A 22,212-nucleotide genomic window follows, 5' to 3' on the forward strand; every position below is an offset into this window, starting at 1 on the left:
TCACCAAGCACAATGAAGCACATTGTAAATGGGGGTTTGACTAAGGTTGTTCAATTCTTGTCTCATACTGACATTAATACAAGAATCCATTGACATGCATCATATTCTCAGTTAGGAGTGATTTTAGCTGCAAGTAATAGAAGACCTGACTAACAGTGAATAGGACAAAAGGAGTTTATTTTTCTCAAATAAGAAGAGATAAAGAGGCTAGTGTTGGAGCAAATCTTTTAAGATCCAGGATCCTTCTATTTACTTAGTCCACCATTCTTGGAATAGTTTGTTGCCTCATGATTACAAAATGGCTTCTACATCTTTGCTCTAGTTCCCCATGCAGGGCAAGAAGAAAGCAAAGAGCAATAATGGCTACATCTATCCTTTCAATTAAGAATGCTTTTTCTGAAGCCCTTATAGCTGACTTGCTTTAGGTCTCCGTGCCAAGTGGATCACAGGGCTACAATTAGCTATGTGAAATCTGGAAAGCAGAAAGCAGGAATGTCATGATTAGCTTACACTGGTTGATTCTCAACCAGTAGAAACATCATGCTCCCCATCCCCAGGGAATGTCATAATATTCATGAGAACATTTTGATTATCATAATGATAGTGTAGATACCAATAGTGCTACTGGCATTTAGTGCATAGAAGCCAGTGATTCCAAAAGCACTGAAATGTTAAGAACAGTATTTTACAATGAAGACTTGCACTGCCCAAAATGTCACAGTGACTCCATTGAGGCACACTGGCTTAGACCATTTATGGCCCATCACTGGAAGGAGCACACTGCTATTCCAAACAAAATCTGTGTTCTGTTAGCAAAAATGTGGATATTCAGAACTGACAGTGTCTGCAGCATCTCCTCTGAGCCTTCAGGTGTTTGTAATAATTTTCTTTATTATTATTTTACTTTAAGTACTAGGGTACATGTGCACAAAGTGCAGGTTTCTTACATATGTACATATGTGCCATGTTGGTGTGCTGCACCCGTTAACTCATCATTACATTAGGTATATCTCTTAATGCTATCCCTCCCCACTCTCCCAATCCCCCAGCAGGCCCCGGAGTGTGATGTTCCCCACCCTGTGTCCATGTGTTCTCGTTGTTCAATTCCCACCTATGAGTGAGAACATGCAGTGTTTGGTTTTCTGTCCTTGTGATAGTTTCCTCAGAATGATGGTTTCCAGCTTCATCCATGTCCCTATAAAGGACATGAACTCATCCTTTTTTATGGCTGCATAGTATTCCATGCTGTATATGTGCCACATTTTCTTAGTCCAGTCTATTATTGATGGACATTTGGGTTGGTTCCAAGTCTTTGCTATTGTGAATAGGGCCGCAGTAAACATACGTGTGCATTTGTCTTTATAGCAGCATGATTTAGAATCCTTTGGGTATATGCCCAGTAATGGGATGGCTGGGTCAAATGGTATTTCTAGTTCTAGATCCTTGAGGAATCACCACACTGTCTTCCACAATGGTTGGTCTAGTTTACAGTCCCACCAACAGTGTAAAAGTGTTCCTATTTCTCCACATCCTCTCCAGCACATGTTGTTTCCTGACTTTTTAATGATCGCCATTCTAACTGGTGTGAGATGGTATCTCATTGTGGTTTTGATTTGCATTTCTCTGATGGCCAGTGATGATGAGCCTTTTTTCGTATGTTTGTTGGCCGCATAAATGTCTTCTTTTGAGAAGTGTCTGTTCATATCCTTCACGCACTTTTGGATGGGGTTTTTTGTTTTTTTTCCTGTAAATTTGTTTGAGTTCTTTGTAGATTCTGGATATTAGCCCTTTGTCAGATGGATAGATTGCAAAACTTTTCTGCCATTCTTTAGGTTGTCTGTTCACTCTGATGATAGTTTCTCTTGCTGTGCAGAAGCACTTTAGTATAATTACATCCCATTTGTCAATTTTGACTTTTGTTGCCATTGCTTTTAGTGTCATGAAGTCCTTGCCCATGCCTATGTTCTGAATGGTATTGCCTAGGTTTTCTTCTAGGGTTTTTATGGTTTTAGGTCTAACATTAATTTAAGTCTTCAATCCATCTTGAATTAATTTTTGTATAAGGTGTAAGGAAGGGATCCAGTTTCAGCTTTCTACATATGGCTAGTCAATTTTCCCAGCACTATTTATTAAATAGGGAATCCTTTCCCCATTTCTTGTTTTTGTCAGGTTTGTCAAAGATCAGATGGTTGTAGATGTGTGGTATTATTTCTGAGGGCTCTGTTCTGTTCCATTGGTCTATATCTCTCTTTTGGTACCAATACCATGCTGTTTTGGTTACTGTAGCCTTGCAGTATACTTTGAAGTCAGGTAGTGTGATGCCTCCAGCTTTGTTCTTTTTGCTTAGGATTGTCTTGGGTATGCAGGCTCTTTTTTGCTTCCATATGAACTTTAAAGTAGTTTATTCCAATTCTGTGAAGAAAGTCATTAGTAGTTTGATGGGATGGCACTGAATCTATAAATTACCTTGGGCACTATGGCCATTTACACAATATTGATTCTTCCTATCCATGAGCATGGAATATTATTCCAATTGTTTGTGTCCTCTTTTATTTCACTGAACAGTGATTTGTAGTTCTCCTTGAAGAGGTCCTTCACATCCCTTGTAAGTTGGATTCCTAGGTATTTTATTCTCTTTGAAGCAATTGTGAATGAGAGTTCACTCATGATTTGGCTCTCTGTTTGTCTGTTATTGGTGTATAGGAATGCTTATGATTTTTGCACACTGATTTTGTATCCTGAGACTTTGCTGAAGTTGCTTATCAGCTTAAGGAGATTTTGGGCTGAGATGATGGGGTTTTCTAAATATACAATCATGTCATCTGCAAACAGGGACAATCTGACTTCCTCTTTCCTAATTGAATACCCGTTATTTCTTTCTCTGGCCTGATTGCCCTAGCCAGAACTTCCAACGCTATGTTGAATAGGAGTGGTGAGAGATGGCGTCCCTGTCTTGTGCCAGTTTTCAAAGGGAATGCTTCCAATTTTTGCACATTCAGTATGATATTGGCTGTGGGTTTGTCATAAATAGCTCTTATTATTTTGAGATACGTTCCATCAATACCTAGTTTATTGAGAGTTCTTAGCATGAAGGGCTGCTGAATTTTGTCAAAGGCCTTTTCTGCATCTATTGAGATAATCATGTGGTTTTTGTCTTTGGTTCTGTTATATGCTGGATTACATTTATTGATTTGTGTATGATGAACCAGCCTTGCATCCAGGGATGAAGCCAACTTTATCATGGTGGGTAAGGTTTTTGATGTGCTGCTGGATTTGGTTTGCCAGTATTTTATTGAGGATTTTTGCATCAATGTTCATCACGGATACTGGTCTAAAATTCTCTTTTTTTGTTGTTGTGTCTCTGCCAGGCTTTAGTATCAGGATGACGTTGACCTCATAAAATTAATTAGGGAGGATTCCCTCTTTTTCTATTGATTAGAATAGTTTCAGAAGGAATGGAACCAGCTTCTCTTCGTACCTCTGGTGGAATTCGGCTGTGAATCCATCTGGTCCTGGACTTTTTTTGGTTGCTGGCTATTAATTATTGCCTCAATTTCAGAACCTGTTATTGGTCTATTCAGGGATTCAGCTTCTTCCTGGTTTAGTCTTAGGAGGGTGTATGTATCCAGGAATTTATCCATTTCTTCTAGACTTTCTAGTTTATTTGCATAGAGGTGTTTATAGTATTCTCTAATGGTAGTTTGTATTTCTGTGGGATCGGTGGTGATATTCCCTTTATCATTTTTTAATTGCATCTATTTGATTCTTCTCTCTTTTCTTCTTTGTTAGTCTTGCTAGTAGTCTATCAATTTTCTTGATCTTTTCAAAAACCCAGCACCTGGATTCATTGATTTTTTGAAGGGTTTTTTGTGTCTCTATCTCCTTCACTTCTGTTCTGATCTTAGTTATTTCTTGCCTTCTGCTAGCTTTTGAATGTGTTTGCTCTTGCTTCTATTGTTCTTTTAATTGTGATGTTAGGGCATCAATTTTAGATCTCTCCTGCTTTCTCTTGTGGGCATTTAGTGCTATAAATTTCCCTCTACATCCTGTTTAAATGTGTCCCAGAGATTCTGGTATGTTGTGTCTTTGTTCTTATTGGTTTCAAAGAACATCTTTATTTCTGCCTTCATTTCGTTATGTACCCAGTAGTCATTCAGGAACAGGTTGTTCAGTTTCCATGTAGTTGAGCAGTTTTGAGTATGTTTCTCAATCCTGAGTTCTAGTTTGATTGCCCTGTGATCTGAGAGACAGTTTGTTATAATTCTGTTCTTTTACATTTGCTGAGGAGTGCTTTACTTCCAACCATGTGGTCAATTTTGGAATAAGTATGATGTGGTGCTGAGAAGAATGTATATTCTGTTTTTTTAGAGTGGAGAGTTCTGTAGATGTCTATTAGGTCTGCTTGGTGCAGAGCTGAGTTCAATTCCTGGATATCCCTGTTAACTTTGTGTCTCGTTGATCTGTCTAATGTTGACATGGGGTGTTAAAGTCTCCCATTATTGTGTGGGAGTCTAAGTCTCTTTGTAGGTCCCTCAGGACTTGTTTTATGAATCTGGTGCTCCTGTATTGGGTGCATATATATTTAGGATAGTTAGCTATTCCTGTTGAATTGATCGCTTTACCATTATGTAATGGCCTTCTTTGTCTCTTTTGATCTTTGTTGGTTTAAAGTCTGTTTTATCAGAGACTAGGATTGCAACCCCTGCTTTTTTGTTTGTTTGTTTTCCATTTGCTTGGTAGATCTTCCTCCACCCATTTATTTTGAGCCCATGTGTGTCTCTGCACATGAGATGGGTCTCCTGAATACAGCACACTGATGAATCTTGACTCTTTATCCAATTTTCCAGTCTGTGTCTTTTAATTGGAGCATTTAGCCCATTTACATTTAAGGTTAATATTGTTATGTGTGAATTTGATCCTGTCATTATGATGTTAGCTGGATATTTTGCTCATTAGTTGATGGAGTTTCTTCCTAGCATCAACAGTCTTATTTGGCATGTTTTTGCAGTGGCTGGTACCAGTTGTTCCTTTCCATGTTTAGTGCTTCCTTCAGGAGCTCTTGTAAGGCTGGCCTGGTGGCAACAAAATCTCTCTGCATTTGTTTGTCTGTAAAGTATTTTATTTCTCCATCACTTATAAAGCTTAGTTTGGCTGAATATGAAATTCTGGGTTAACAATTCTTTTCTTTAAGAATATTGAATATTGATTGGCTCCCACTCTCTTCTGGCTTGTAGTTTCTGCCAAGAGATCCACTGTTAGTCTGATGGGCTTCCCTTTGTGTGTAACCTGACCTGTCTCTCTGGCTGCCCTTAACATTTTTTCCTTTGTTTCAACTTTGGTGAATCTGACAATTATGTGTCTTGGAGTTGCTCTTCTCAATGAGTATCTCTGTGGCATTCTCCGTATTTCCTGAATTTGAATGTTCGCCTGCCTCACTCAGTTGGGGAAGTTCTCCTGGATAATATCCTGAAGAGTGTTTTCCAAATTGGTTCCATTCTCCCCGTCACTTTCAGGTACACCAATCAGACGTAGATTCAGTCTTTTCATATAGTCCCATATTTCTTGGAGGCTTTGTTCATTTCTTTTTACTCTTTTTTCTCTAAACTTCTCTTCTTGCTTCATTTCATTCACTTGGTCTTCAATCACTGATACCCTTTCTTTCATTTGATTAAATCTGCTACTGTAATTTGTGCATGTTTCACATAGTTCTTGTGCCACGGTTTTCAGCTCCATCAGGTCATTTAAGGAATTCTCTACACTATTTATTCTAGTTAGCCTTTCTTCTACTCTTTTTTCAAGGTTTTTATCTTCTTTGTGATGGGTTTGAACATCCTCCTTTAGCTCGGAGAAGTTTGTTATTGCCGATTGTCTGAAGCCTTCTTCTCTTGACTCGTCAAAGTCCTTCTCCATCCAGCTTTGCTCCCTTGCTGGTGAGGAGCTGCATTCCTTTGGAGGAGAAGAGGCACTCTGATTTTTAGAATTTTCAGCTTTTCTGCTCTGGTTTCTCCCCATCTTTGTGGTTTTATCTATCTTTGGTCTTTGATGATGGTGACTTACTGATGGGGTTTTGGTATGGATGTCCTTTCTGTTTGTTAGTTTTCCTTCTAACAGTCAGGACCATCAGCTGCAGGTCTATTGGAGTTTGTTGGAAGTCCACTCCAGACCCTGTTTGCCTGGGTATCACCAGCGGAGGCTGCAGAACAGCAAATATATCTGCCTAATCCTTCCTCTGGAAGCTTCCTCTCAGTGAAGTACCTGGCTGAATGAGGTGTCAGTTGCCCCCCAACTGGGAGATGCCTCCCAGTTAGGCTACTCGGGGGTCAGGGACCCACTTGAGGAGGCAGTCTGTTCATTCTCAGATCTCAAACTCCATGCTGGGAGAACTACTACTCTCTTCAAAGCTGTCAGACGGGGATGTTTAAGTCTGCAGAAGTTTCTGCTGCCTTTTGTTCAGCTATGCCCTGCCCCTACAGGTGGAGTCTACAGAGGGAGGCAGGCCTCCTTGAGCTGAGGTGGGCTTCACCCAGTTTGAGCTTCCTGGCCACTTGGTTTACCTACTTAAGCCTCAGCAATGACAGGTGGCCTTCCCCCAGCCTCGCTGCCACCTTGCATTTGGATCTCAGACTGCTGTGCTAGCAATGAGCGAGGCTCCTTGGGCGTGGGACACTCTGTGCCAGGTGCGGGATATAATCTCATGGTGTGCCCTTTGCTAAGGCCATTGGAAAAGCGCAGTGTTGGGATGGGAGTGTCCAGATTTTCCAGGTACTGTCTGTCACAACTTCCCTTTGCTAGGAAAGGGAATTTCCCGACCCCTTGTGCTTCCCGGGTGAGGCAATGCCCCGCCCTGCTCCATGGGCTGCACCCACTTGTCTGGCAAGCCCCAGTGAGATGAACCCGGTACCTCAGTTGGAAATGCAGAAATCACCTGTCTTCTGCGTCCTTCACGCTGGGAGCTGCAGACTGGAGTTGTTCCTCTTCAGCCATCTTGGCACCACCCCCCCGGTGTTTGTAATAATTTTCATTTTTATTTTTCATTCCCTTTGTCAGTTGATTAGGCTATTGAGTGAAAGAATGAAAAATCAAAAAAATACAACAGAGCTATGATTACTCTTCTAAAAAAAAAAAAAAGAAGAAGGGAAGAGAAAAATCTAAGAGGGAAAAGAAGTCAAGACCCAGTATGGCTGGAGAAACTATTTGGGAAGAAGTTGGAGGAAAATGTGATATGGATTATACCAGGAAAACAATTGTAAGAAATTTAAAAGGGGATTTTATGAAGTTTTATATGTAGTACGTAATTTAAATTATTTCTCGCTCCCTTTGATATCTTCAGTAAAATTTCCCTTTTTCATTAACACATGTAGAGAATTGAATATGTTTTGGGGAAGCCTTGTAATGCTGAGTCCTGCTTTAAAAAATTTCCCAGAAAAATTTCATTACATTAAAATTATATTTACGTGTATACAAGAATTTTTATTTTTTTAATGTATCTCATTTTCCCTCTATTATTTATATCATGCAAATATATATGAGTAAAACATAAAAGAAATAAAGTCTTCTAAAATACTATCTCCAATGATGAACCATACAAGCATTTCTTTGATTTTTTTCCTATGCAAATACAGCTGATCTTTGAACAATATGAGTTTGAACTGCATGGGTCCTCCTATGTGAATTTTATTTTGTCTCTGCTACCCTGAGACAGCAAAAACAACCTCTCCTCTTCTTCCTCTTCCTCAGCCTACTCAACATGAAGATGAGGAAGATGATGACCTTTATGATGATCCACTTCTACTTAATGAAGTAAATATATTTTTCTCTTTCTGATGATTTTCTTAATGATAGTTTCTTTTCTCTAGGTTACTTTATTGTAAGAATACAATATATAATATATATAATACACAAAATATGTGCTGATTGACTGTTTATGTTATTGGTAAGGCTTCCAATCAATAGTAGGCTATTAGTAGTTAAGTTTTGGGAGGGTCAGTTACATGTAGATTTTTGACTGTGCAAAGGGATCAGCGCCTCTAACCTCTGTATTGTTCAGGGGTCAACTGTACACTTACTTTAAAATACTTACCAAAAATTGAAGTATTATAAACATGTAAGTTATAACACATGAAAACATATGTCTTCAAAGACAGTATTGTTCCATTAATAGAACAAGAAAAACTGTAACCCATGTTTTAAAAATTTAAAATTTTTCTACTGCATTGCAGAAAGGAGTACCTTAATGTTATTAAATAATAGCTTCTTAAAGAAAAGCTATTGATTTATAATGAATGTGCATTCCTAAAATAATAATCAACTGTAGAAACTGGCCTCTTAAATCATCATCATCAGTCCTGAGAAAATACTCAGAGATACACCAAAACAAATCAAACTCTATCTTTTGATGTGGTTGTTTTTGTACTGCTTTATTTTGCTTTTTCAGCAGTTGATATGTAGGCTGCTCCTAAAACAAAATACTGATAAACATTTTGAGATCCACAATGTCAGAGATTACTAATACTTTCATCTACACATTTGCACTATTTTGTTTTTAAATGAAAGAAAGAAACATTGGGAAATCATGAATTAAATAATACATACAAATGGAATTATGAAGAAATATGGTTAAAGTAACTGAGAACCAAGTAAAAAATGAAGGTTAAGCCAAACACATTAACTCACACCTGTAGCTTCAGCTACTCAGGAGGCTGAGGCAAGAGAATCCCTTGAACCCAGGAGTTCGAGAATTCAGCCTGGGAAACACAGGATGACCACATTTCTTAAAAAAAAAAAAAAAAAAAACTCATATTTTCTGAAATTTTAGTAGGGGAAGTGAGGTAATACCATTACCCAATCAAATAATATTAATTCTAGGCCCATCATGAACTTCTTACACATTCTTAATCTTGAAATCATAAAACAATAAGAAGAATCCAAAATTATAAAATAATCGGTGACTCTGAGCAACTTCTTGCAAATTCTGTAGTTTATCTGAGCTATATAGACAGGGTCACTTAGCCATCATTCACAGTACTTAACATACTGTTCTAGATGAAATAGTTAAGTAAAGATGGTCTCTGGCCTCAAGGAGTTCAGACGCTAGGGGAGAAGACCAACATGTAAACAATTAAGTAAAGAAACTTTTATAGTTGAAATAATAGAAGTATAAAAATAGTCAAGTATATTCAGAAACCAAAAAAGAACTTCTTAAAGGAAATAAGTCTTTTTTTAAATTACACTTTAAGTTCCGGGGTACATGTGCAGAATGTGCAGGTTTGTTACATAGGTATACATGTCCCATGGTGGTTTCCTGCACCCATCAACCCATCATCTACATCAGGGATTTCTCTTAATGCTATCCCTCCCCCAGGTCCCCACCACCCGACAGGCCCTGGTGTGTGATGCCCCCCACCGTGTCCATGTGTTCTCATTGTCCAACTCCCACTTATGAGTGAGAACATGCAGTGTTTGATTTTCTGTCCTTGTGATAGTTTGCTGAGAATGATGGTTTTCAGCTTCATCCATGTCCCTGCAAAGGACACGAACTTATCCTTTTTTATGGCTGCATAGTATTCCATGGTGTATATGTACCACATTTTCTTTATCCAGTCTATCACTGATGAGCATTTGGATTGGTTCCAAGTCTTTGCTATTGTGAACAGTGTCACAATAAACATACATGTGCATGTATCTTTATAGTAGAATGATTTATAATCCTTTGGGTATATATATCCAGTAATGGGATTGCTGGTTCAAATGGTATTTCTAGTTTTAGAAACTTGAGGAATCACACTGTCTTCCACAATGGTTGAACTAATTTACACTCCCAACAACAGTGTAAAAGCATTCCTATTTCTGCACATCCTCTCCAGCATCTGTTGTTTCCTGACATTTTAATGATCACCATTCTAACTGGCATGAGATGGTAGCTTATTGTGGTTTTGATTTGCATTTCTCTAATCATCAGTGATGATGAGCCTTTTTTCGTATGTTTGTTGGCCGCATAAATGTCTTCTTTTGAGAAGTGTCTGTTCATATCTTTCATGCACTTTTGGATGGGGTTGTTTGTTCTTTTCCTGTAAATTTGAGTTCTTTGTAGATTCTGGATATTAGCCCTTTGTCAGATGGATAGATTGCAAAACTTTTCTGCCATTCTTTAGGTTGTCTGTTCACTCTGATGATAGTTTCTTTTGCTGTGCAGAAGCGCTTTAGTATAATTACATCCCATTTGTCAATTTTGACTTTTGTTGCCATTGCTTTTAGTGTCATGAAGTCCTTGCCCATGCCTATGTTCTGAATGGTATTGCCTAGGTTTTCTTCTAGGGCTTTTATGGCTTTAGGTCTTATGTTTAAGTCTTTAATCCATCCTTAGTTAATTTTATGTAAGGGGTAAGGAAGGGATCCAGTTTCAACTTCCTGCATATGGCTAGCCAGTTTTCCCAACATCATTTATTAAATAGGGAATTCTTTCCCCATTGCTTGTTTTTGTCAGGTTTGTCAAAGATCAGATGGCTGTAGACGTGTGGTGTTATTTGAGGCTTCTGTTCTGTTCCACTGGTCTATATATCTGTTTTGGTACAAGTACCATGCTGTTTTGGTTACTGTAGCATTGTAGTATAGTTTGAAGTCAGGTAGCATGATGCCTCCAGCTTTGTTCTTTTTGCTTAGGATTGTCTTGGCTATGCGGGCTCTTTTTTGCTTCCATATGAAATTTAAAGTAGTTCTTTCCAATTCTGTGAAGAAAGTCAATGGTAGCTTGATGGGGACAGCATTGAATCTATAAATTACTTTGGGCACTATGGCCATTTATACAATATTGATTCTTCCTATCCATGAGCATGGAATGTTTTTCCTTTTGTTTGTGTCCTCTCTTATTTCCTTGAGCAGTGGTTTGTAGTTCTCCTTGAAGATGTCTTTCACATCCCTTGTAAGTTGGATTCCTGGGTATTTTATTCTCTTTGAAGCAATTGTGAATGGGAGTTCACTCATGATTTGGCTCTCTGTTTGTCTGTTATTGGTGTACAGGAATGTTCGTGATTTTTGCACACTGATTTTGTATCCTGAGACTTTGCTGAAGCTGCTTATCAGCTTAAGATTTTGGGCTGAGGTGATGGGGCTTTCTAAATATACAATCATGTCATCTGCAGAGACAATTTGACTTCCTCTTTTCCTGATTGAATATCCCTTTCTTTCTCTTGCCTGATTGCCCTAGCCAGAACTTCCACTACCATGTTGAATAGGAGTGGTGAGAGAGGGAATCCTCGTCTTTTGCCAGTTTTCCAAGGGAATACTTCCAGTTTTTGCCCATTTGGTATGATATTGGCTGTGGGTTTGTCATAAATAGCTCTTATTATTTTGAGATACATTCCATCAATATCTAGTTTATTGAGAGGTTTTAGCATGAAGGGCTACTGAATTTTGTCGAAAGCCTTTTCTGCTTCTATTGAGATAATCACATGGTTTTTGTCATTGGTTCTGTTTATGTGATGGATTACGTTTATTGATTTGTGTATGTTGAACCAGCCTTGCATCCAGGGATGAAGCTGATTTGATCATGGTGGATAAGCTTTTTGATATGCTGCTGGATTTGGTTTGCCAATATTTTATTGAGGATTTCTGCATCAATGTTCATCAGGGATATTGGCCTGAAATTTTCTTTTTTTGTTGTGTTTTTGCCAGGTTTTGGTATCAGGATGATGCTGGTCTCATAAAATGAGTTAGAGAGGATTCCCTCTTTTTCTATTGATTGGAATAGTTTCAGAAGGAATGGTACCAGCTCCTCTTTGTACCTCTGGTAGAATTCAGCTGTGAATCCATCTGGTCCTGGACTTTTTTTGGTTGGTAGGCTGTTAATTACTTTCTCAATTTCAAAACTTGTTATTGGTCTATTCAGGGATTCAGCTTCTTCCTGGTTTAGTCTTGAGAGTGTGTATGTGTCCAGGAATTTATCCATTTCTTCTAGATTTTCTAGTTTATTTGCTTAAGGGTGTTTACAGTATTCTCCGATGGTAGTTTTTATTTCTGTGGGATCGGTGGTGATATCCCCTTTATCATTTTTTATTGCATCCATTTGATTCTTCTCTCTTTTCTCCTTTATTAGTCTGGCTAGCAGTCTGTTTTGCTGATCTTTTTAAAAGACCAGCTCCTGAATTCATTTACTTTTTTGACAGGTTTTTTGTGTCTCTGTCTCCTTCAGTTTTGCACTGATCTTAATTATTTCCTGCCTTCTGCTAACTTTTGAATTTGTTTGCTCTTGCTTCTATAGTTCTTTTAATTGTGATGTTAGGGCATCAATTTTAGATCTTTCTTGCTCTCTCTTTTGGGCATTCAGTGCTATAAATTTCCCTCTCCACGCTGCTTTAAATGTGTCCCAGAGATTCTGGTACATTGTGTCTTTGTTCTTATTGGTTTCAAAGAACATCTTTCTTTCTGCCTTTATTTCGGTATTTACCCAGTAGTCGTTCGGGAGCATGTTGTTCAGTTTCCACGTAGTTCAGTGGTTTTGAGTGAGTTTCTTAATCCTGAGTTCTAATTTGATTGCACTGTGGTCTGAGAGACTGTTTGCTGTGATTTCTGTTCTTTTGCATTTGCTGAGGAGGGTTTTATTTCCAATTATGTGGTCAATTTTAGATTAAGTGTGATGTGTTGCTGAGAAGAATGTATATTCTGTAGATTGAGGATGGAGAGTTCTGTAGATGTCTATTAGGTCCACTTGGTGCAGAGCTGAGCTCAATTCTTGGATATCCTTGTTAATTTTCTGCCTCGTTGATCTGTCTAGTATTGACAGTTGGGTGTTAAAGTCTGCCACTATTATTGTGTGGGAGTCTAAGTCTCTTTGTAGGCCTCTAAGAACTTGCTTTATGAATCCGGGTGCTCCTGTATTGAGTGCATATATACCTAAGATAGTTAGCTCTTCTTGTTGCATTGATCTCTTTACCATTATATAATGCTCTTGTCTCTTTTGATTTTGTTGGTTTAAAGTCTGTTTTATCAGAGACTAGGATTGTGACCATTGGTTTTTGGTTTTTTTTTTTTTTCTTTCCATTTGCTTGATAAATATTCTTCCATCCCTTTATTTTGGGCCTATGTGTGTCTCTGCATGTGAGATGGGTCTTCTGAATACAGCACACCAATGGGTCTTGACTCTATCCAATTTGCCAGTCTGCATGTTTTAATTGGGCATTTAGCCTATTTACATTTAAGGTTAATATTGCTATGTGTGAATTTGATCCTGTCATTATGATGCTAGCTTGCTATTTTTCCCATTAGTTGATTCAGTTTCTTCATAGTGTCAATGGTCTTTACTATTTGGTATGTTTTTGCAGTGCCTGGTACCAGTTGTTCCTTTCCTTCAGGAGCTCTTGTAGGGCAGGCCTAGGGGTGACAAAATCTCTCAGCATTTGTTTGTCTGTAAAAATGGTTTACAGACAAGCAAAATCCTTTATCCTTCACTTATGAAGCTTAATTTGGCTGAATATGAAATTCTGGATTGAAAATTATTTTCTTTAAGAATGTTGGATATTGGTTCACACACTCTTCTGGCTTGTAAGGCTTCTGCCAAGAGATCCGCTGTTAGTCTGGTGAGCTTTCCTTTGTGAGTAACCCGACCTGTCTCTTTGGCTGTCCTTAACATTTTTTCCTTCATTTCAACTTTGGTGAATCTGACGATTATGTGTCTTGGCGTTGCTCTTCTCGAGGAGTATCTTTGTGGTGTTCTCTGTATTTCCTGTATTTGAATATTGGCCTGTCTTGCTAGGTTTGGGAAATTCTCCTGAATAATATTCTGAAGAGTGTCTTCCAACTTGGTTCCACTCTCCCTGTCACTTTCAGGTACACCAATCAAATGTCGATTTGGTCTTTTTACATAGTCCCATATTTCTTGGAGGCTTTGGTCGTTTCTATTCACTCTTTTTTCTCTAATCTCGTCTTCTTACTTTATTTCATTGAGTTGATCTTCAATCTCTGATATCCTTTCTTCCACTTGATTGATTCAGCTAGTGATACTTGTGTATGATTCATGAAGTTCTCGTGCTGTGTTTTTCAGCTCCATCAGGTCATTTATGTTCTTCTCTAAATTGGTTATTCTAGTTAGCAATCTGTCTAACCTTTTTTCAAGGTTCTTAGCTTCCTTGCATTGGGTTAGAACATGCTCCTTTAGCGCAGAGGAGTTTGTTATTATCCACCTTCTGAAGCCTACTTCTGTCAGTTTGTCAAACTCATCTCCATTCAGTTTTGTTCCCTTGCTGGTGAGGAGTTGTGATCCTTTGAAGGAGAAGACACATTCTGGTTTTGGGAATTTTCAGCCTTTTTGTGCTAGTTTCTCCCCATCTTCATGGATTTATCTACCTTTGGTCTTTGATGTTGGTGACCTTCAGATGGGGTCTCTGAGTGGATGTCCTTTTCATTAATGTTGATACTATTCCTTTCTGTTTGTTAGTTTTCCTTCTAACAGTCAGGCCACTCTGTTGTAGGTCTGTTGGAGTTTGCTGGAGGTCCACTCCAGACCCTGTTTGCCTGGGTATCACCAGTGGAGGCTGCAGTACAGCAAAGACTACTGCCTGATCCTTCCTCTGGAAGTTTCATCCCAGAGGGGCACCTGGCAGATGCCAGCCAGAGCTCTCCTGTAGGAGGTGTCTGTCAACCTCTACTCCCATTCAGGATACATGGGGGTCAGTGACCCACTTGAGGGGGCAGTCTGTCCCTTATCAGACCTCGAACGCTGTGCTGAGAGATCTGCTGCTCTCTCCAGAGCTGTCAGGCAGGAACGTTTAATTCTGCTAAACCTGTGCCCACAGCCACTCCTTCCCCCAGGTGCTCTGTCCCAGGGAGATGGGGGTTTTATTTATAAGTCCCTGACTGGGGCTGCTGCTGTTTGTGGTTTTTTTTTTCTTTTTTTTTCCAGAAATGCCCTGCACAGACAGGAGGAATCTAGAGAGTCAGTCTAGCTATAGTGGCCTTGCTGAGCTGCAGTGGGCTCCACTCAGTTCGAACTTCCCAGTGGCTTTATTTACACTGTGAGGGTAAAAAACACCTACTCAAGCCTCAGGAATAGCAGATGTCCCTCCCCGCAACAAGCTCAAGTGTCCCATGTCAACCTCAGACTGCTGTGCTAACAGGAAGAACTTCAAGCCAGTAGATCTTAGCGTGCTGGGCTTCATCGGGGGTGGGACCCACTGAGCCAGACCACTTGGCTCCCTGGCTTCAGCCCCCTTTCCAGGGGAGTGAATGGTTCTGTCTTGCTAGCGTTCCAGGTGCCACTGGGGTATGAAAAAAAAATCTCCTGCTGCTAGCTCAGTGTCTGCCCAAACAGCTGCCCAGTTTTGTGCTTGAAACCCAGGGCCCTGGTGGCATAGGCACCGGAGGGAATCTCCTGGTCTACCAGTTGTGAAGACCATGGGAAAAGCGTAGTATCTGAGCTGAGTGCACCATTCCCCCCAATACAGTCTATCATGGCTTCTCTTAGCTGGGGGAGGGAAATCCCCCTACCCCTTGCACTTCCTGAGTGAGACGACACCCTAACCTGCTTCGGCTAGCCCTCCATGGGCTGCACCCACTGTCCAACCAGTCCCAGTGAGATGAACCGGGTACCTCAGTTGCAAATGCAGAAATCATCTGCCTTCTGCATCCATCTCGCTGGGAGCTGCAGACTGGAGCTGTTCCTATTCCGCCATCTCACCAGCAAAAAAAAAAAGGACATAAGTCCTAAATGGAAAATAGGTGTTCAACATATGCACCAAGGGAAAATGACATTCCAAGCAAAGAGACTGAATAAAAGCAAAGAGGTATGACATAACAAGCTACTTTCAAGATCCTCAAGTAGTTCCATGTGACTACAACATAGAATACAAAGAAGGTAAAGCACGAGATGATATGAGAAAGGCAAGATACAGCTCATGGAGGACCACAATGAAAAGTTTTTACCATGTCACATAATTAGAAGTCATTGAAGGGTGACGATAAACATGACCACATCTTAGAAAGATTTATCTGGTAGCAGTACTGAGGAGTCACTGAAGCAATACAAAACAATATAAAATGGTTAAAAGAGTCCAGGCCAAGTGTCAATGGGCTGAACTATAGCAGAGGATGGAGAAGAGGGGGACGTATCAGTGATCTTCACAAAGGAGAATCACTTGGTCCTGTTACTGTGTATGACCTTAGTTCAGACCTGGCTTTCCCAACTACCAACTGCGTGACCTTAAATAATATACATGACTCTCAACTCGAATGTCTCCCTCCCTGACTGTAAAATAAAAATAGCAGTAGTTTCTAACTCATAGAGTTGTTGTAAGGATATGATATTACAGACTCTAAAGCAACTCCATCTTAGATGCTAATCTGCCATATTGACTTCTGATTAACCTCAGCATGGGGATTGCTTCTAAGGTTTCAACTTTCATGTATTTACCATTAATTTTGCCCTTAGGTCAAAACAATCTTGATACTATTGTTGTTAAAAGAAAAACTTTAGACTAATTAAATTTAACAGTTTAATTAAGGAAAGCACGATTTGCAAATCAGGCACCCCCTGAACCAGAATAGGTTCAGAGAAGCTCTGGTGTAGCTGCGTGCTCAAAGATTTATGGACAGAAAATGGAAAGTGACATACAGAAATCAGAAGTGAGGAAAAGAAACAGCCAGATTGGTTACAGTTCAGCATTTGCCTTATTTGAACAGCTGGTCACGTTTGATGGATCAAAACTCAGTGATTGGCACAAGAATAGGTTATAGCCTGTGGACAGAAATGGAAAGTGACATATAGAAATCAGAAGTGAGGAACAGAAACAGCCAGATTGGTTACAGTTCAGCATTAGCCTTATTTGAACAGCTGGTCACCTTTGATGGACCAAAACTCAGTGATTGGCACAAGAATAGGTTATAGCCTGTTAACACATCCAGTTAGGCTACAGTTCACTGTGTAGGAAGAAAACTTGAGGCTAGACTTAAAATACCTAAGGAGGCTGTTTAACATTAAACTTAATTTAGCATTGTACATCACATGCTTGCCATAAAGCCTGTACTTAGGCAAATCCCCTATGTTATATAAGCCTTGGGTTTGGGAGATAAATGGGGAAGGGATCCACCATCTCCTCTCCCAACTGCCCAAGACACAGCTTCTGTTTGTAAGTCCCTACTAATTGTTTCTTTCTGAGAACCTAGATTTGTCAGCCTCTTTCTTTGGCGTCAGCTTCTTTGTCCTTTTGCTGGTAGGTTTGCATAGAATAGATCTGTTCACCATGGAACAGATGACTTAATGAAATACACTAATATGTTAAATGCCTATCACAGTGTCAGACCAATATTTTTATCATCATTAAAATCAAGGAAATGAGGAGAAAACTGGTCCCTGGTTTCTATTTTTGTTATCTGGAGACAAGTGTTTATGGAGATAAAATAGAAAATGAGTAGAATGGCAAGTTCTGGACATGTTAAGTACCTGGTTACATATTAGGTCCTCAATAAAAATCCAGTGAGTGAATGAGTAAATTAATGCATGCCATGTCTACGGGACAACTGAAAGGAGATCTCTGCTCACAGGTATCAGAAATTCAGCAGGTGGACCTGGACTACAACTATAAATCTGGGAGTCACTAGTGTTCAGATATTCTTTGAAACTATATGACTGACTTCAATCAAGTAAAGCATGAGGACAGATGAAGAACAAAGGAAGAAAAAGAAACAGCAACATTTTTAATGCCAGACAGAGGGGAGTCAAAAAAGCATTCTGAGAAGATAGTTATTTCCCATTTGCCATATTTATCGTTTAGCAAAGGAAACTTACTGGTAACTTGTGATATTTACAATAAATAGCACACGACTTTTTCTGAACATTGTCATAACCTTCAGGTAATAGTATGTGCCAAGATTATAATGGGGAAAAAAGACAATAAAACCTGTAAGACACAAGGAAGCCTCTCTTTTCCCTTCCCTTTATTGGAATTTTTATGAAAACACTTCCTTATTAAATTCTGAGAGTATATATCCCAGATACTTGGTTAAATATAACAGACACATACGATAGGTAAGGCTTTGGAAAGGAGGGTAGTATTTCTCCTATTAAAAATTGGAAAGGGAGATACTGGCTAATGCAAATGCGAATACCAAATAAGAGTTTCAAGGGCTTCAGGACATTTCCTATTTTCATGGCTAATTTATTAATCTCTAATAACCATATGATCTTCAAACACAATATTCCATAAATATGACTTCTTTCACATATAATTTTTTTCAGTTATACCAATGAATAATAAAAGAGAAATAGCTGTATATTGTATACCCCTTGGTCTGTAGAACAAAGACTTTCAGTCCACACATGAGGTAAATGTCCACCACAGAGAGCGAGAAAGAGAGAAAACGAGTCTCAAAATAATAATAATAATAATAATTTACATTATTTTTCCTCTGGCAAAATGTATACGATACTTAATAAGCCTCATTATTATTTCCTTTTCTTCTCAATTTGCATTAAACTTGCAAGGATAATGTAGAAAAATTGTACTAGTTAAAGCCTAGCTCCAGGCCACAACGTTTTTTGTTTTTTTGGTTTTTTTTGAGATGGAGTGTCACTCTTGTTGCCCAGGCTGGAGTGCTATGGCGCAATCTCGGCTCACCACAACCTCCGCCTCCCAGGTTCAAGCGATTCTCCTCCCTTAGCCTCCCAGGTAGCTGGGATTACAGGCATGCACCACCACACCAGCACATTTTGTACTTTTAGTAGAGATGGAGTTTCTCCATGTTGGTCAGACTGGTCTCGAACTCCCAGCTTCAGGTGATCCGCCAGCCTCAGCCTCCAAAAATGATGGGATTACAAGCACAAGCCACGGCACCCGCAGGCCACAGAGTTTTTAAGAACAATTCTCTTCACTTAGGAGCTGAGAGGAAATCTCCAAAGATGCTGTACACTGTTCTTCTGTAGGAAAGAACAGTGGATTGTGTAACCTAGATCCAAATACTTCATTTTTTTTTTTTTTTTTTTTTTTGGAAACAGAGTCTCGCTCTGTCACCCAGCCTGGAGTACAGTGACGTGATCTTGGCTCGCTACAACTTCTGCCTCCGACTTCAAGTGATTCTCCTGTCTCAGCCTCCTGAGTAGCTGGGATTACAGGTGCACACCACCATGCTGGGTTATTTTTTGTATTTTAGTAGATAACGGGGTTTCACCATGTTACCCAGGCTGGTCTCGAACTCCTGAGCTCAGGTAATCCGCCCACCTCAGCCTCCCAAAGTGCTAGGATTACAGGCTTGACCCACAGCATCCGGCCTCCAAACACCTTTTTTTAAATGCATGTGCAGGTATCAAATGATATAGAAGAAAAATGTGTTTTTCTAACGATAAAAGTTACCATTAATCTTAACTTTCCTTCTCACATTATTACAATTCTTAGGGTTTTCTTAACACATGGTTCCTTACATTTATAATATATTGCATAATTATTTTTTCCACTTCATCCTGTGATATTATATACATATAGAGCACCCTCTCCTTTTTTCCAATTTCTATTCACAACCTAGCTACCATCATAAAGGTCCTATCTTTGTACGAGAGAGCCCAGAGACCAAGCTGATTTTATTCCATTTTATAGATATGGCAGTATATCTAGTCTTTAAGCAATCATGTGTAGTACTGAATTCAGGCAAAATACATGTGCTTTTTCCCTAATATATAAAACTTAAATTGAGCATAGCCAGATGCTATTTATACTAAGAGTCTTCTCAGCCTAAGCTAAATTAATTCTCTTCCAAGTTCTTTTTATTCAGTGCTCTGAGCCTAGGTACCATGGCTCTAAATTCCTAATTGCTATAAAATAATTGTATTTCCCTTAGCTATGCCTGGAATATGGCTCTCAAAGATGACCTCCAGAATGTAATTTGCTATGTAAGGGCCCAGTCTGAGAATAATTTTACATACTATAACTGAACCTAATAGAATTCACAATAGCATCTCTCCTTTGTCAGGAAAGTAAAAAGGCAAAGATAGGCAGAGCTTAAAATAATATTTCTAAAATAAACCTTTCCTCCTAGTTATTTATCCTTCCATCTTCATATATTCCCAGCAAATACCATTGTCTAAAATTTCAAACCCAAAATCATTTCCCTTCAATATCAGGCAAATTGACAAATTTGAATTTTGCTGGATTTGTTATAGGAAGGGTATACTTTGAGATGGGGGAAGGGGAGGAATATGTTTCCCTTTTTAGTGCCTGCTTCATTCTTTAGAAGTAATTTCAAAATATTCTTATAGACTCTTATTTAAATAAACAAATCAAATCTTAAATATAGAAATAATTAGCTGGAACTCTTCTTAAATAATTACCACTAAAACTAGCCATTTATTCATTCTAGACTCATTTCCTCATCTAGATTAAAGTCAAGGTCAAAAATACAACTATGTTAGTAAAACTCACCTCAAGATTTAAAAACACTGACTATAGACAGAGACACCAGTCATAGTTAGAGAGTAAAGTGCATCTCACGTTGAAGACATAGTATTAAAAAAAATAAACTTTTCAGAAACATAGTAAGAATAAACTTTTCACTAGTAAAAGGAGCTGCCTTCTCTATATAGGTGGGGAAAGGCAGATTCTTAGCAGAGCATGTTCTTACAGTTGTGGACATTTCTCAATATCATGATATGTTAACCCCAACAAAACCACCCTCCCTCTTGTTTCTACCAAGAACATTTATTTATGACTTGGCTGCAAGATTAGAAAACACGGTTTGTCATGGTTCTGGAAATTTTTTCCAGTAAGGCTGCTCATATTAATTAGTTCTCAAAAATATTCTCAATATGTAGAATTACAAGCCACTCTGCCTATTGCTTCCTAATCCCAACTCAATTTATGAATGAGGCACTGATTCACAGATGGAGCAGAATATATACAAGGCAACAGAGTCTCTGAGTACTTAATGGTGGCTGCACTACTAAAAAACCTTCCCAAAATGCAAGCATGATTGAAAAAGAGGAAGCCTGATGTACCCAGGAGAGGTATAAAGGAGACAGTTGCGGCAGTAAAGAGGCCAGAAGAAACATTTGAGAAAAGAAAGGAGGAAGGTGAAGAGTGCAGTCAAGTTTTAGCCACCGAATATTTGAAGCATTGGGAAATTTTTCAAAACAAAGCATAAAGTATAATTGGGACCAAAAATTGTACATACCGTATGACCCCAATTTTGCAATACAACTGTGTACTTTGTGGAAGAAAATACATCAAATATTAATAGGACTTGCGGTTCCTTGCCCCAGATTAAGCTTAACTTTTTCATTCTACTCTTCTGTGTTTTTAAAAACACAGTGTGCTTTGTGAGACTGAAAAGCACACACTATACTGAAGTGTTTCGTGAAAATGTGGCTCCTTTCTTAGCTATAACTGATATAATGTGGCTTTCTATGCCCACGCTCAGCGGAGTTAGGAAGAAAAGTAAACCTGTCAATTAAGGTCACTCCTGTTTTTCCTGATGTAACACACACAGACCCAGGTTAGAGTAACTTCTGGGTAATCGTGGGCACTTTGCGGTACTGGCCAATTCTTCGAGAGGATCAGCAGGCGACATACCCCACTCTTGGGCCTCCTAGACAGCACTCTCGGCCGCCATCTCCGGCCTTGATCTCCGTGCCCGGGAATCCACCACTGTCGTGCTGGGCTCACCTGGCTTTTGGGCCCCAGCAGGGTCCCCCGACGTGCAACAGGAGACTTCTAGGACGTCCTTTATGCAGTGGATTGCCAGTCCCAAACTGAACCCTACCATTCCCAGGCTCCCCCACACCCCGTGAACCCGCAGCTACTCCCCTACCTCGGACCTGCGCAGTGTCAGCTCTGCGCCGCATGGGCTCTGCAATGTGCCTTGGCAGCGCGGAGGTCCGCTCCTCACTGGAGGTGTCCCACGTGATCAGTGAGCCTGCGCAGCACTGTCTTTCCAGTGCCTGAGCTGCCGCACGTAAATCCCGCACAGGTGTAAATTCCTTCCAAGCCCATTAACGAGGCTTCTTGCTTCCCCTCCTCGACGTCAGGTTTTCCCCTGTAATGTGGTCCAAAATCCCTCCACTTTTTTATCACCTATGCCACCTGCCGAGGTTTGCCTCTGTGGGAGAAGCTTAAACAAGCTTGTCTGATCATTCGCTTTGCTTACTTGGTCTTACCTAGGCTTCCTTACAACCATTTTTCCTCCTCCCTAGGCAGTGTTTCCTTCTCAGGAATCATAATGGTGGATTGGCTGCAAGGAAAC

Source organism: Trachypithecus francoisi, unplaced genomic scaffold (genome assembly GCF_009764315.1).
Source record: "Trachypithecus francoisi isolate TF-2019V2 unplaced genomic scaffold, Tfra_2.0 Lachesis_group1, whole genome shotgun sequence".
NCBI classification, from domain to species: domain Eukaryota; kingdom Metazoa; phylum Chordata; class Mammalia; order Primates; family Cercopithecidae; genus Trachypithecus; species Trachypithecus francoisi.